Here is a 16,494-nt window from a genome sequence, read left to right as displayed (position 1 = left end):
AGTGTCGTCAGTACGTTGAAACGTCACTACGTTCGTGTTTGTTGCCTAGAAAGTCTGATCGTGTGTATGTAATACAAACTTACAGCCAACACCCTTTGCACAAAAATCCAAGGGAAAGTTTGTACAAAGTCCGATCGTGTGTATGGGGCTTTACCTGTAATCACATGTACTTTATTCTTACCTGTACCCATATGTACTTCATTCTTACCTGTACCCATATGTACCTCATTCTTTCCTGTACCCACAGGTAATTTATTCTTACCTGTACCCACAAGTAACTCATTCTTACCTCTGCCCACATGTACCTCATTCTTACCTGTACCCACAGGTAATTTATTCTTACCTGTACCCACATGTACCTCATTCTTACCTGTACCCACAGGTAATTTATTCTTACCTGTACCCACATGTACCCCATTCTTACCTGTACCCACATGTACCCCATTCTTACCTGTACCCACATTCTTATCTGTACCCACATGTACTTCATTCCCACCTGTACCCACATGCACCTAATTCTTACCTGCACCCACATGTACCTTATTCTTACCTATGCCCATATGTCCCTAATTCCTACCTGTGCCCACATGTGGGTATATGTACTTTATTCTTACCTGTATCCCCATGTACCCTTTTCTTACCTGTACCCACATTTGCCTTATTCTTACCTGTACCCACATGTACTTTTATTTTTACCTGTACCCACATGTACCTTATTCTTATCTCTACCCTCATGTCCCTTGTTCCTACCTGTATCCCCATGTACTTTATTCTTACCTGTACCCACATTTGCCGTATTCTTACCTGTACCCACATGTACTTTATTCTTACCTGTACTCATATGTGTTTTATTCCTACCTGTACCCACATGTACCTTCTTACCTCTACCCACATGCTCCTTATTCTTACCTGTACCCACGAGTACCTTATTCCTATCTGTTCCCAAATGTAATTTATTCTTACCTATACACACATGTACCGGTACCTTATTTTTACCTGTACCCACAAGTAATTTATTACTACCTGTGCCCACATGTACCTTATTCTTACCTCTACTCACATGTAATTTATTCTTACCTATACGCACATGTACTTTATTCTTACCTGTATCCACAAGTCCCTTATTCTTAGCTGTACTCACATGGGGGGTACTGAAGGCCTTCAAGCTCTTTTTATACACAAGGGGAGCCATTCAATAAAGCACTTGTAACACTTTTCTGGTATTATGGCTGCATTAGAAAATACTATGGCGGTTTTCTTGCTGCTTCTGACACACGCAACTAATTCTTGTGGTTCTTATATTCTGCTGCTATGGCTGTGACAAATTTATAAAGAAATATCACAAAATCAATGATGAGAAAAGTGCAGGTAAATACCGGTAATGCCGCGTACACACGTAGCCGTCTATCCGACGGACTTAGTCTGGCGGACTTCCCGCCAGACTGTCCGTCGGAATTTCCGAACGAGCTACTTGCCCACACACGGCACTTTTTCAGCGGACTAATACGGCGTACTAAGTCCGCCGTACTATCCGCCCTACTTTTGAAATGAACGGACTCGCCCACACACGCGGAGGAAAGTCCGCTCATTTCGAGCGCGTCTCCAGGTAGGCGGGGCCTGCGAAGGAGACGCCGCTGGCCCCGCCACCTGGTATGGACTTAAAGTCCACAACAGGCCCCCCACCCTATGTGAATGAGTATGGGGTACAATGTACCCCTACCCATTCACCTGTGAAATAAAGTACAAAAAAAAACACAACACACATCTTCTTGTAGCACTTTTGCTAGCGGAGGAGCCCGGCATTCTTCTTCGTCACCGCGGCCTCTTCTCCCGACTTCGGGGGTCTTGTCCCCCTCTTCGGTTCTTCTGCCGGGCCACCGCGCCTTCTTATAGCTCTTTTACAGGGCGGTGGCCCGGTCTTCCGTCGCCGCCGGCGCCCTGTAGGGTTCTTCTTCTCCTTCTTCTCCTGGAGATGTTGACTCGACGTTCTCTCCGGCCGCAATGCCAGGGACGCGCTGCGCTGCAACTTATATAGGGACAAGGGGCGGTGTCACATGGGTTGATGTCACATGGTGACCCCTGCCCCCTTACGATGTCACAGTCCCGGAGGTTGCTGGGACTGTCGCCATGTGACATCAACCCATGTGACATCAACCCATGTGAAACTGCCCCTTGTCCCTATATAAGTCGCAGCGCGTCCCTGGCATTGCGGCCGGAGAGAACGTTGAGTCAACATCTCCAGGAGAAGAAGAAAAAGAACGGAAGGCGGCGGCGGCGGCGGCGGCGGAAGACCGGGCCACCGCCTGTAAAAGAGCTATAAGAAGGCGCGGTGGCCCAGCAGAAGAACCGAAGAGGGGGACAAGACCCCCGAAGTCGGAAGAAGAGGCCGCGGCGACGAAGAAGAATGCCGGGCTCCTCCGCTAGCAAAAGAGCTACAAGAAGATAGCGGAGGAGTCCGGCGAGAAGACCCCCGAAGACAGAAGACCCCCGGAGCTGTGCAATAAATTATTTTATCTTGTGTGTTGTGATTTTTTTTTTTGTACTTTATTTCACAGGTGAATGGGTAGGGGTATAACCCATACTCATTCACATAGGGTGGGGGGCCGGTATCCGGGGGCCCCCTTATTAAAGGGGGCTCCCGGATTCCGATAAGCCCCCCACCCGCAGACCCCGACAACCAACGGCCAGGGTTGTCGGGAAGAGGCCATTGTCCTCATCAACATGGGGACAAGGTGCTTTGGGCTGGGGGGGTGCGCAGCCCCCCCTTCCCCAAGGCACCACCCATGTTGAGGGCACACGGCCTGGTACGGCTCAGGGGGGGGGGGGGGGGGGGGCGCTCGCTCGCCCCTCCTTTCCTGGCTGGCCGGGTAGCGTGCTCGGACAAGGGTCTGTTGTGGACTTGGGGGGGACCCCCACGCCGACTTTTTTTGGCGTTGGGGTTCCCCTTTAAGTCCATACCAGGTGGCGGGGCCAGCGGCTTCTCCTTTGCGGGCCCCGCCTACCTGCAGACCCGCTCGAAATGAACAGACTTTTCTCCGGGCGGGAAAAGTCCGCTCATTTCAAAAGTACGGCGGACTGGCACACACACGGCCAGATTGTCCGCCGAAATGCGAGTCCGGCGGGAAGATTGGAGTGCAAAACTACTTTCTAAGTCCGCCGTACTTTCGGGTCAAAAAAGTATGCCGGAGGCTACACACGGGGGGATTGTCCGGCGGACTTCAGTTTGCCGGACTTTTCCACTCGCTTGTTTGATCGTGTGTACGCGGCATAAGACTTCCTTTAGGTTGGTATAAGTATTGTGTGACAGACAAAATTCTCTCTCAGGCAATTTTGCAAAAGATTCATATACACTTTACTGACAGTTGCATTAATCTGTCCCAAGCTGCGCCGTTTGTTGCATGAACAGGAGACATATTTCTAACGAGTGTCTATAATACCTCATGAATTCCAGGGGAGATTTCTATATAGACAACTGGCAATGTTCCTACATTTTACTGGAAAAATCTACCAGTTTTATGGTCTCTTTCATTTTTTTTATTATTATTATTTTTTTTATATATAATCTTTATTTTACATTTTAAGCCATACAAAACAGTGTACAGACAAAAGGGTAAGGGGAAAGGGAAGGCAAAATGCACCTTAAGGGCAAATACTGATATCGGTAGCGCCACAATACATTACACCATGAGTATAATTATTGTTAGTACGAGCCCATCCCTGTCCTAGATTTTCGATTTAAGTGGATGTTCCCCTCACACTTTGGGGGAAGTAGAGAGGGCTCGCTCAGTAAATCAAAGCAGATGCCTTGCAGCATCTAAAGGCCCGTACACACGGTCGGACTTTTTGACAACAAACATGCAAATTAGCTGTTTTGGAGCAACATCCGACTGTGTGTACGCTCCATCGGACAAACTTTTTCTGTTTTCATCGGACTTTTGTTGGCTGTGCGAACGGACAAACTTTCTGGCAACAAAAGTCCGATGGAGCAAAGTCCGACCGTGTGTACGCAAAAGCATCGGACTTTTGTACAAGGTACAAACACGCATGCTCAGAACTTATGCAAACGATCAGACTACAATACAGAAGTTGACCAAAGGTGGCGCTGGAGTCATTGAACGTCCTCTTTTGATGTGGCGTCCGTACGTTGTGACGTCACCACGTTTGTGTTTGTTGTCAAAAAGTCCGACCGTGTGTATGCAATACAAACTTGTGGACCACGCCCTTTGTACAAAAGTCCACGGAAAAGTTTGTACAAGTCCGACCGTGTGTATGAGGCTTTAGACTCACATAAATTTAAGTAGGAACAAAGACGACATGAAAAAAAATATACAAAAGGAAAAGAAAATGATATACAAGTACCGCTAAGGCCTTTCTAAATCGGCAAACACACTTGGTTCATTGGCTGATGGGGTATATCTACACTAGGAACATCAAATGCTAATTTTGTACCTGGTTCTGAACCTGATTCAGGGCCCGGTTCACAGGGAACAAGTTGCTCGAAGGCAGGATCCGCCAAAGTTTACAAGGCAACATCAAGACTAGAGGTCTCCACCATGGTCCCAGATTGAGTCAAAGCGCTCACGAGTTCCTTTGCGCGTGGCCACCCATTCCTCTGCTTCCATGATCTCCGTCACCTTCCCAAGACAGTTCTACTCACTTGTGACTCGCGGGCTCTTCCAGTGAATTGGTATAAGTCGCTTTGTGGCATTGCCGAGGTGAGGGAGAGCACTGCATTTATAGTGAGAAGGGGGATGGGGGGGATGTGAAGCAGAAAGTGCTTCGGGGAAAAAGGCACATCTATACCTAGACTATCCGATATGCATCTGCGGACAGCAGACCAAAAGGGTTAGACTAACGGACAGCCCCACCAAATATGCATGCATCCTCTCCAACACAACTCAGAGACTGATGGGTAAATTCTAGCAAGGGAGGTTGGCACTTGGTACCACTGGGACAGCAACTAGAAATGGCGCCAGGCAGCGCCATCACATCACTGAGCATGCGCCCGTCTGGCCGAGCATGTACGAGTTTTCCCAAGCTCGGCAGGCTTCAGAACAGAGCATGCGCTGTTGCATTGTCGGCCCACAGCTATCTTTTTTACAGGCACAGCTGCCCGTAATGGATATTTACGGGCGGCCTGAAAACAGGCTGAAACTTATGGGCTGCCCGTAAATTAACGGACAGTTGGCAACACTGGCATGGATCAGTTTGCCATGGCGTTACAAACGCTCCTGAGTCACACGGTTCACCTGGAATCTTCCACTGTGGCTGCTCCGGTACATCCTGTGTTGCAGTTCGTCCCTGCTGCTGCTCCAGTCTCTGTGCAGGCCCCTGTCTCGAGTATTACCTCTATAAGCGGTGTGTCTGGTTCCACTCCACTTCCCCAGCGATTTGGGGACGATCCAGTCCAATGCAATGGGCTTCTCAACCAGGTTGAGCTATACTACTTTGAGATGCTGCCCCAGGCGTTTTCCATCGACAGAAGTAAAGTAGGTTTCATGATATCTTTGCTTTCTGAGAGAGCCTTGGCCTGGGCAAACCCTCTATGAGGGACGCAAAAACCTGTTGTCTCGAGTTACCCTGAATTTGTGGCTTCTTTTAAAAGGGTATTTGATGTTCCCGCACACTCTGCTTCTGCTGCCAAGTGCCTCATATCCATCAGAGTACGAGAACTGTTGCCAATTACGCCATTGAATTCCGTACTCTGGCAGCAGAGGTTGTTTGGAACATACCCACTGAGCTGGAAATTTGATGACTTTTGCCATCCTCCAGATTCAGAGAAAGACTCTCTTTTAACCAGTTGCCGACCGACGCACGACGATGTACGTCGACAGAATGGCGCGGGCAGGCATATGGGCGTACCTGTACGTCCCTGCCTTCCCGCGGGTGGGGGGCCCGATTGGGCCCCCCCGGTGCCAGCGGCGGTCGGAATCCGTTCAGGAGCGATCCGGGATGAGGGGGCGGCCATTCATTCATGGCCACCCCCTCGCGATCGCTCCTGACGAATGGAAGTGCAGCATGACATCACTTCCTCTCCTGTAATGTAAACACAGGCAGAGGAAGTGATGTAATCTCTCCTCCATGTCGGTATTTTTCGTTCCGGCACCGAGGAGAGAGGATCGGTGAGTTGCACCAACACTACACTACACAGTAGAACATGCCAGGCACACTCTCACCTCCCCTTCACCCCCCGATCACCCCCCCAATCACCCCTGCACCCCCAGTCACAGTGACACCAATTGCATTTTTTTTTTTGCATTGGTGTCATTTGTGACTGTAATAACTGTTAGGGCAGTTAGGGTTAGCCCCCTTTAGTTCTAAGGTACCCCCCTAACCCCCCAATAAAGGTTTAACCCCGTGATCACCCCCCGTCGCCAGTGTCACTAAGGCTGGGTTCACATTGCAGCGGTTTATGAGAACGGATGTGATTCGCACTGCACTGCAGTGCAAATCACATCCAATCTCTGTGCGATTCGAGTTCAGCCATACAGATAGTATGGCTGAATTTGCGTCGCACCCGCCGCAAACTCGCACGGGACCCTTTTTTTGGTCCGCAGCAGAATCGGATCGCATGGGTGTTCACACCATGCGATCCGATTCCTGTCCGAGTTTGCAGATCGCACTGCGATATGCGAACTGATCTGGGGGTGTCATTAACATTTCACTGACACTCCCAGCAGTTCGCATAGGGCAGTGTGATGCGGGAACCCGCCGCAGATTTGTGGCGTTCCCGCATTGCTCCAGTGTGAACCCAGCCTAATAAGCGATCGTTTTTCTGATCGCTGTATTAGTGTCACAGGTGACGCTAGTTAGGCAGGTAGGTATTTAGGTTCGCTGCAGCTTTCTATAGCACCAGGGACCCCCATATACTACCGCATAAAGCCCCCTGATTGCCCCCTAGTTAACCCTTTCACCAGTGATCACCATATAACTGTTACAGGTGACGCTGGTTGGTTAGTTATTTTTTTTATAGTTTCAGGGCACCCGCCATTTATTACCTAATAAAGGTTTAACCCCCTGATCACCCGGCGGGTGATATAAGTTTGAGGGTCAGATAACTTCTGCGTCGCCCCAGGAAGCGTCAGGTTAGTGCCAGTACCGCTAACACCCACGCACAAAGCATACACCTCCCTTAGTAATATAGTATCTGATCAGATCTATATTAGCATCGCCAGCAGTTTAGGTTTCCCAAAACGCATTGTTAGCGGGATCAGCCCAGATACCTGCTAGCACCTGCGTTTAGCCCCTCCGCCAAGCCCAGACCAGCCCACCCAAGTGCAGTATCGATCGATCACTGTCACTTACAAAACACAACACACATAACTGCAGCGTTTGCAGAGTCAGGCCTGATCCCTGCGATCGCTAACAGTTTTTATTGTATTGTTTTAATACAGTCGCTAACAGCCTAGGTGCTTTTTTACCTGTGAGTCTCACTAGTGTACCGGGGTGTCTACTTTCCAAAATGGGGTCATTTGGTGGGGGTTTGTGCCATCTTGGCATTTTATGGCCTTCAAAACTGCGATAGGTAGTGAGGAGTAAAATCAAAAATTTACACCCTTAGAAATCCTGAAGGCAGTGCTTGGTTTTCGGGGCCCCGTACGCGGCTAGGCTCCCAAAAAATCCCACACATGTGGTATCCCCGTACTCAGGAGAAGCAGCAGAATTTATTTTGGGGTGTCATTTCACATATGCCCATGGCATGTGTGAGCAATATATCATTTAGTGACAACTTTGTGAAAAAAAAAAAAAGTTTATAATATTCCCGCAACTTGTGGCAAAATATAAAATATCCCATGGACTCAACATGCCTCTCAGCAAATAGCTTGGGGTGTCTACTTTCTAAAATGGGGTCATTTGTGGGGGTTTTGTGTCATCTTGGCATTTTATGGCCTTCAAAACTGTGATAGGTAGTGAGGAGTGAAATCACTCCGTGATCACCCCCCGTCGCCAGTGTCACTAAGGCTGGGTTCACATTGCAGCGGTTTATGAGAACGGATGTGATTCGCACCGCACTGCAGTGCAAATCACATCCGATCTCTGTGTGCGATTCGAGTTCAGCCATACAGATAGTATGGCTGAATTCGCGCCGCACCCGCCGAAAACTCGCACGGGACCCTTTTTTTGGTCCGCAGCAGAATCGGATCGCATGGGTGTTCACATCATGCGATCCGATTCCTGTCCGAGTTTGCAGATCGCACTGCGATCTGCAAACTGATCTGGGGGTGTCATTAACATTTCACTGACACTCCCAGCAGTTCGCATAGGGCAGTGTGATGCGGGAACCCACCGCAGATTCGTGGCGTTCCCGCATCGCTCCAGTGTGAACCCAGCCTAATAAGCGATCGTTTTTCTGATCGCTGTATTAGTGCCGCAGCTTTTTATAGCACCAGGGACCCCCATATACTACCGCATAAAGCCCCCTGATTGCCCCCTAGTTAACCCTTTCACCAGTGATCACCATATAACTGTTACTGGTGACGCTGGTTGGTTAGTTATTTTTTTTATAGTTTCAGGGCACCCGCCATTTATTACCTAATAAAGGTTTAACCCCCTGATCACCCGGCGGGTGATATAAGTTTGAGGGTCAGATAACTTCTGCGTCGCCCCAGGCAGCGTCAGGTTAGTGCCAGTACCGCTAACACCCACGCACAAAGCATACACCTCCCTTAGTAATATAGTATCTGATCAGATCTATATTAGCGTCGCCAGCAGTTTAGGTTTCCCAAAATGCATTGTTAGCGGGATCAGCCCAGATACCTGCTAGCACCTGCGTTTAGCCCCTCCGCCAAGCCCAGACCAGCCCACCCAAGTGCAGTATCGATCGATCACTGTCACTTACAAAACACAACACACATAACTGCAGCGTTCGCAGAGTCAGGCCTGATCCCTGCGATCGCTAACAGTTTTTTTTGTAGCGTTTTGATACAGTCGCTGACAGCCTAGGTGCTTTTTTACCTGTGAGTCTCACTAGTGTACCGGGGTGTCTACTTTCCAAAATGGGGTCATTTGGTGGGGGTTTGTGCCATCTTGGCATTTTATGGCCTTCAAAACTGCGATAGGTAGTGAGGAGTAAAATCAAAAATTTACACCCTTAGAAATCCTGAAGGCAGTGCTTGGTTTTCGGGGCCCCGTACGCGGCTAGGCTCCCAAAAAATCCCACACATGTGGTATCCCCGTACTCAGGAGAAGCAGCAGAATTTATTTTGGGGTGTCATTTCACATATGCCCATGGCATGTGTGAGCAATATATCATTTAGTGACAACTTTGTGAAAAAAAAAAAAAAAGTTTGTAATATTCCCGCAACTTGTGGCAAAATATAAAATATCCTATGGACTCAACATGCCTCTCAGCAAATAGCTTGGGGTGTCTACTTTCTAAAATGGGGTCATTTGTGGGGGTTTTGTGTCATCTTGGCATTTTATGGCCTTCAAAACTGTGATAGGTAGTGAGGAGTGAAATTACAAATGTATGCTCTTAGAAATCCTGAAGGCGGTGCTTGGTTTTCGGGGCCCCGTACACGGCTAGGCTTCCAAAAAGTCGACCACATGTGGTATCTCCGTACTCAGGAGAAGCAGCAGAATGTATTTTGGGGTACAATTCCACATATAACCATGGCATGTGTGAGCAATATATCATTTAGTGACAACTTTGTGTAAATAAAATAAATAATTTTTTTTTTGTCATTATTCAATCGCTTGAGGCAAAAAAATAAAATATTCAATGGGCTCAACATGCCTCTTATCAATTTCCTTAGGGTGTCTACTTTCCAAAATGGGGTCATTTGGGGGGGTTTTGTACTGCCCTGCCATTTTAGCACCTCAAGAAATGAGATAGGCAGTCATAAACTAAAAGCTGCGTAAATTCCAAAAAACGTACCTTAGTTTGTAGATGTGACAACTTTTGCGCAAACCAATAAATATACAGTTATTGACTTTTTTTTTACCAAAGACATGTGGCTGAATACATTTTGGCCTAAATGTATGACTAAAATTGAGTTTATTGGATTTTTCTAATAACAAAAAGTAGAAAATATCTTTTTTTTTCAAAATTTGCGGTCTTTTTACGTTTATATCGCAAAAAATAAAAATCGCAGAGTCAGTCAAATACCTTTAAAAGAAAGCTCTATTTGTGGGAAAAAAAGGATGCAAATTTTGTTTGGGTACAACATTGCATGACCGCGCAATTACCAGTTAAAGCAGCGCAGTGCCAAATTGTAAAAAGACCTCTGGTCATTGACCAGCAAAATGGTCCGGTCTGAAAGTGGTTAAGGAGTTTTTGCGGAAGCCTCCTGTACATTTGTCTCCAAGCTTTGCAGTGCCACCCTTGTCTTCCTCAAATCCCATGCCTCCTGGTACTGAGCCAGTCAGTGAAGGTGAACCCATGCACTTGGGTTTCATGCATCTCTCTGCGGATGAGAGAACCTTTAGGAGGAAGGAGAGATTGTGCATTTATTGTGGCCAGGCAGGTCACTTTTTGAAGTCTTGTCCTACCAAGCCCGAACCTTGAGGTCCTGTCACGGATGGCCCTAAGGTCAGAGCCGATCCGGGGTGCACCTCACCCCAGCGCTACAATATGCTGCAGAAGAATGGCGCCAAAGCTGTCTGTGGTACTCACTTGAAGTTGACTGCACTGGTTGCTACTTGCTAGAATTGCCGGCTGCCCGGCGTCCAGCTAGTGACGTCAGTCAGAGGCCACGGCGGCCTCAGAATTCAAAGTGCACCACGGCCGCCCCAGCATTCATATCGAGCCGCCTCCGCGGCTAGTGAACAAGCCCCACCCACTTCTACCATGTTCTTTAGACAGCGTGGCTCAGAGGGAACGGAGCATTTATGAAGAGAGAGCAGCTGCCTTGCTGTGAGTGACTCCCCTGCACTGCATCAGGCCGGCCTCAAGTAAGTGGAACCTAAGTAAGTTGTGCCCATCAAAAGCTGCCACTGTGCCCATCAAACACCCACTGTGCCCATCAAACGCCCACTGTGCCCATCAAATGCCCACTGTGCCCATCAAAAGCTGCCACTGTGCTCAAACACAGCTACTGTGCCCATCAAACACCCACTGTGCCCATCAAAAGCTGCCACTGTGCCCATCAAAAGCTGCCATTGTGCCCATCAAAAGCTGCCACTGTGCTCAAACGCTGCCACTGTGCCCATCAAATAGAGCCACTGTGCCCATCAAACGCAGCCAGTGCGCCATCAAACGCAGCCACCGTGCCCATCAAACGTAACCACTGTGCCCATCAAAAGCAGCCACTGTGCCCATCAAATGCTGCCACTGTACCATCAAATGCTGCCACTGTGCCAATCAAACGCAGCTACTGTGCCCATCAAACGCAGCCACTGTACCCCGCCTAAAAGCAGCTACTGTGCCCATTAAAAGCAGCCACTGTGTCCATCAAATGCTGCCACTGTGCCCAGTAAACGCAGCCACTTCCCATCAAATGCAGCCACTCTGAACATTAAAAGCAGCCACTGTGTCCATTAAAGGCTGCCACTGTGCCCATCAAATGCTGCCACTGTGCCTATCAAACGCAGCTACTGTGCCCATAAACACAGCCACTGTGCCAATCAAATGCTGCCACTGTGCCCATCAAACGCAGCCACTGTCACCCATTAAAGCAGCCATTGTGCCCATCAAATGCTGACACTGTGCCCATCAAACGCAGCTACTGTGCCCATAAACACAGCCACTGTGCCCATCAAATGCTGCCACTGTGCCCATCAAACGCAGCCACTGTCACCCATTAAAGCAGCCATTGTGCCCATCAAATGCTGACACTGTGCCCATCAAACGCAGCTACTGTGCCCATCAAATGCAGCTACTGCGCCCATCAAACAAAGCCACTGTGCCCTTCGAACGCAGCCACTGTGCCTATTAAAAGCAGCCACTATGCCCATTAATAGCAGACACTTTGCCCATCAAACACAGCTACTGTGCCCATCAAATGCAGCCACTGTGCCATCAAATGCAGCTACTGTGCCCATCAAACTGAGCCACTGTGCCAGTTCTCATTCTTACTGACCATAAGAATCTCACATTCTTGTCTGAGGCTAAATGTCTCTCTCCCAGAAGGGCGCGATGGGCTCTTTTCTTGTCAAGTTTCAATCACATTGTCTCATTCTTACCTGGTACTAAGAATGTAAGGGCTGACGCTTTGTCACGACAATTTTCTTCCACTTCCAAGATGGAATCAGTTCTGGTTCCTGTGATTCCTCCTGATCGTATTCTGGCTACTGTTCGCCAGAGAGTCTCCGTACTGCCGTGCTCCAGACTTACTTTTGCTCGGGAGATCTTTTGCTTACATGGGCTACCCAAGGTGATTGTCTCGGACAGGGGTAGTCAGTTTGTGTCCTAGTTCTGGTGAGCCTTTTGTGCACAGTTGACAGCTTGCTTTCTCCTCTGCGTATCCCACGCAGTCTAATTGGCCCGCAGAACGAGCCAATCAGTCCTTGGAGCAATTCCTATGTTGCTATATTTCTGACCATCATAACAACCGTGGGCAGAGTTTGCTCACAATAGTGCATTGAATTCTGCTTCACGATTGTCCCCGTTTATGTAGAACTATGGCTCCAACCTTCCATGTTGCCTGACTCATTTGTTCCACAGAGTATTCCTGCGTTAGAGGAGCATCTCCCTGGTCTTCGTTCCACTTGGGCACAAGTCCAGGAGGCTTTGCGACATGCTAATGATAGGTACAGACTCCATACTGACCGCAGATATCTGCCTGCACCTTCCTACCAGGTTGGGGACAGGGTCTGGCTGTCATCTCGCAACCTCCAACTTTGTGTTCCCTCTCTGATGTTCGCACCTCAGTTCATTGCGCCTTTCCGTATTCTTCACAGGATTAACCCAGTGGCTTACGCTTTAGACCTTCCTTCTAATATGCGTATCTCAAATGTATTTCATGTCTCCTTATTAAAACCTTTGATCTGCAACCTGCTACAGCGTGGAATTAGCTTGCCAGGAGGGCATCCACTGATGTCCTTCCGTGATCGCGCTGGCAACCTGCAGCACATGGGCGGGGCATTCAGTGATCGCTGAGTCCTTTGGACTCAGCTGAACACAGATCGAGGTAAGAGGCGAATCAGAGTGGCCCTTTACAACGTAATCAGCTGTCAGTCAAGGACAGCTGATCACGGCATGTAAACACAAGCCGGTTATCGGCGTTTCTTTCCTCATGCTAAGAGCATGAGGCGAGAAGAAGAAAGCCGATAACTGTGAAAGGGATATCAGTACCAATGATCAGTGTCCTGATTATCAGTGCAGTCCCACCAGTGCTGCCAATTAGTGCCTATCAGTGCTGCCAATTAGTGCCCACCAGTGCTGCCAATCAGTGCTCATCAGTGCAACCTATCAGTGCCCATCAGTGCAACCTATCAGTGCCCATCAGTGCTGCCAATCTGTGTCCATCAGTGCCTCCTTAACAGTGTCACCTATCAGTGCTGCATACTGGTGCCTATCAGTGCTGCCTATCAGTGCTACCTCTCAGTGCCCTTTAGTGCTGCCTATCAGTGCAGCCTCATCAGTGCCTCCTCATCCGTGCCACCTATCAGTGTCCTTCAGTGCAGCCTCATCAGTGCACATAAGTGTAGGAGAAAAATTACCTGTTTGCAAAATTTTATAACAAACTTTGAATTTTTTTTTTCATTTCCGGTCTTTTTTAGTATGTTTAGCCAAAAAAAAAAACCAGTGGTGATTAAAAACTATGAAAAGAGCTCTATTTGTTTGAAAAAAAATGATAAAAATTTCAATTGGGTACAGTGTTGCATGACCGCACAATTGTCATTCAAAGTGTGACAGCGCTGAAAATTGGCCTGGTCAGGAAGGGGGTATGTGCTCAGGAGGCATGTGGTTAGTATGCTGAGCATTGGAATGATGTGGGGAAATTTTTTACCTTTGCTTCAGCAGCTTTTCAAGAGACACCTGCTTTGGGAGGGATGCTCCTGAAGATCGGGGGTGGGTGTGGAATCCTTCAGAGTACCAATTGTTTTATGACCATCGAAGTGCTTGAAACTCCCTTATTTGGGCAAGTGGAACTCCAGTTTCACAAGGAAAACTACAGGAAAACATACAAAAGTAAACATGTATACCAAGTTATTTGCCTACATCTGATTTCCATAGAAATTTTTTATTTCTTTTAAATATTTTTGGGCATGTGGCAGAACTGTTCCAAATGATGCTGCTCCAATGCGGGTCTGACACCACTGAGCCATCACAGTAATACAGATAGTTTCAGCTGTCAATAAACCCCATCCACTGGCTGCTGGGAGGGACAAGAAGTAATCTGCAAGTAACATAATTCAGATTCTCCTGCAGCTCACAATTAAAAGAAATTGGAATGTAAAAAAACTGGAATCATGTGAATGTACTATTAATTTTTATCCTCATTCTCTTTTAATCCATTGCCTGCTGCTTCCTAACAGCTCCAGTAGGAGGTCCTAAACCCATTTTGCCTTCTTTATAGCTTTCAGTCAGAATAAACCATTTAATAACTAAAACGGATTTAGTTTGACCTTAGAGACTTTGAGAGTGTAGCCTCAGATAGGTAAAATTAAACGAATGTACCATCATCCATAGATTAATTCAAGTATGGTTTTTTTTTGGGGTTATGGGGGTAATAGGATAGCTGTACATGCTAACCCTTCATACCGAACCAGAACCAAAAAATTGGTGTTGGACTATACCGGTACTTTATATATAAAGATAAGAAAGAGATTAGAAATAAAAATTTAATACAAGTTTAATGAATAGCAAAAGTAACAAAATACAGAATATGACACTTAAAATGTTAATACACCCCAGATTCATGTGTACAATTACTCATAATAGAGTTCAATTCTGGTGGCGTAGATGGAAGGTTCCTCTACTAGTTTCGCGGATTGTCCGCTTCTTCAGGAGGAGGTCTATATAGTAAATAAATAATACAGAACTCATAACAATTAACAATTAATATTAATTATATAAGTAAAATATTGTAAATTCAATAAGAGTAACAATTGGAATAAGGGTAATATAGGGAAATTTCACTCACCCAGAAATTCAAGGAAAAAAGAGGGAGGGAGGTAAAAACAAAATGTGGAGAAATGGGTCCCCTCTATGTCCCCCCCCCCCCCCCGGCGGACATGGGGGATAAGGTGCTTTTGGTACTTTTTTTTTTTCTCTTTCCAGTACCATACGTACCTTATCCCCCATGTCCGCTGGGGGGGGGGGGGGGGGAACATAGAGGGGACCCATTTCTCCACATTTTGTTTTTACCTCCCTCCTTCTTTTTTCCTTGAATTTCTGGGTGAGTGAAATTTCCCTATATTCCCCTTATTCCAATTGTTACTCTTATTGAAATTACAATATTTTACTTATATAATTAATATTAATTGTGAATTGTTATGAATTCTGTATTATTTATTTACTATATAGACCTCCTCCTGAAGAAGCGGACAATCCGCGAAACTAGTAGAGGAACCTTCCATCTACGCCACCAGAATTGAACTCTATTATGAGTAATTGTACACATGAATCTGGGGTGTATGTATGTATGTATACAAATGTGGTTGGTTCTGCAGGAACCTTGGTTTTACAAATTATGTGAACTAATAAATATATATATTTTATCAAATTGTGTTTATTTTTTCAAAATGACAGACCCCTGCTGACAGACCCCTGCTTTCACCAACTCTTGGCATTGTTGACCCCCTATATTAACCAGCCTGGCGGTATTACTGAGTCTGGCTCGGGGTGGAAGTTTTATACCAAAAGCTGTAACCCTGAGCCAGTCTCGGGACCGCATCGCTGTATGCAGGAGGAGGTTACTTACTTTCTCCCCTGGCTCCGCGATATCCCACCGCTGTACGAGCGGCTCGTCCTCCGCTCAATTCGTCACAGAGCCAATCTCTGTGCCCTGCGAGCGTTGCGACGCATGGGGACGGAGATCAGCGCCAAATTCAAAAAGTGAAACACACAGTATACATACAGTATAATGTAATCTTACAGATTAAATTGCTGTATGTAATAATTTCACATCCCCTTTGTTCCTAGTGGTTTCTCCAGTGCTCTGCATGTAATTTTATATTATAAAAACTGTTCTTTCTGCCTGGAAACTGGAGATTGTCCATAGCAACCAAAACTGTCCCTTTACATCAAAAGTGATTTTAGACCAGCTAGAAAACAGCCATAATAAATTAGAATCACTCGTAGAATTGAACGATAGCGATTTGTGGAGAGATCCGTCATCAAATACTGAAAAGTAATGACAGTGACAATTCTGCAACTGAGCAAATTTCTGTGTTTTTGATTTGATTACATTATTGAATAATTTTTATTATTATTATATTATTATTTGGTATAATTATTTATAGTTATTTATTATATTATAATTTATGATTTCATTTTTCAAAACTTTATCATACCCGGGATGTCTGCTAGACTCTGGTTTGAACAGATTTAAGAGAGTTATTCCTAAGAATTGCAGGACTACAATATAAAACGCCAAATTTACATGC

The 16,494-nt window shown here is 46.7% G+C and overlaps 1 protein-coding gene across 4 annotated transcripts in view; it reads right to left on the bottom strand.

Moving 5' to 3' along the window:
- WASF3 (WASP family member 3) overlaps positions 1–16,494 on the bottom strand; it is a 676,822-nt gene that overhangs the window by 395,619 nt on the left and 264,709 nt on the right. For 2 of the 4 annotated variants that reach the window (XM_077484052.1, XM_077484055.1), the window contains one exon: positions 13,893–14,054. The exons of the other annotated variants lie outside the window; for them this stretch is intronic. The gene's annotated coding sequence lies outside the window, so the exon portion shown is untranslated. The remainder of the gene's footprint in view (positions 1–13,892; positions 14,055–16,494) is intronic. 4 annotated transcript variants of the gene reach the window in all.

Source organism: Lithobates pipiens, unplaced genomic scaffold, assembly GCF_037356315.1.
Source record: "Lithobates pipiens isolate NorthernLeopardFrog02 unplaced genomic scaffold, aLitPip1_a1.2 Scaffold_16, whole genome shotgun sequence".
NCBI classification, from domain to species: Eukaryota; Metazoa; Chordata; class Amphibia; order Anura; family Ranidae; genus Lithobates; species Lithobates pipiens.
Note: the sequence above shows the minus strand (reverse complement) of the source record. Positions and strands in the feature narration are given on the sequence as shown.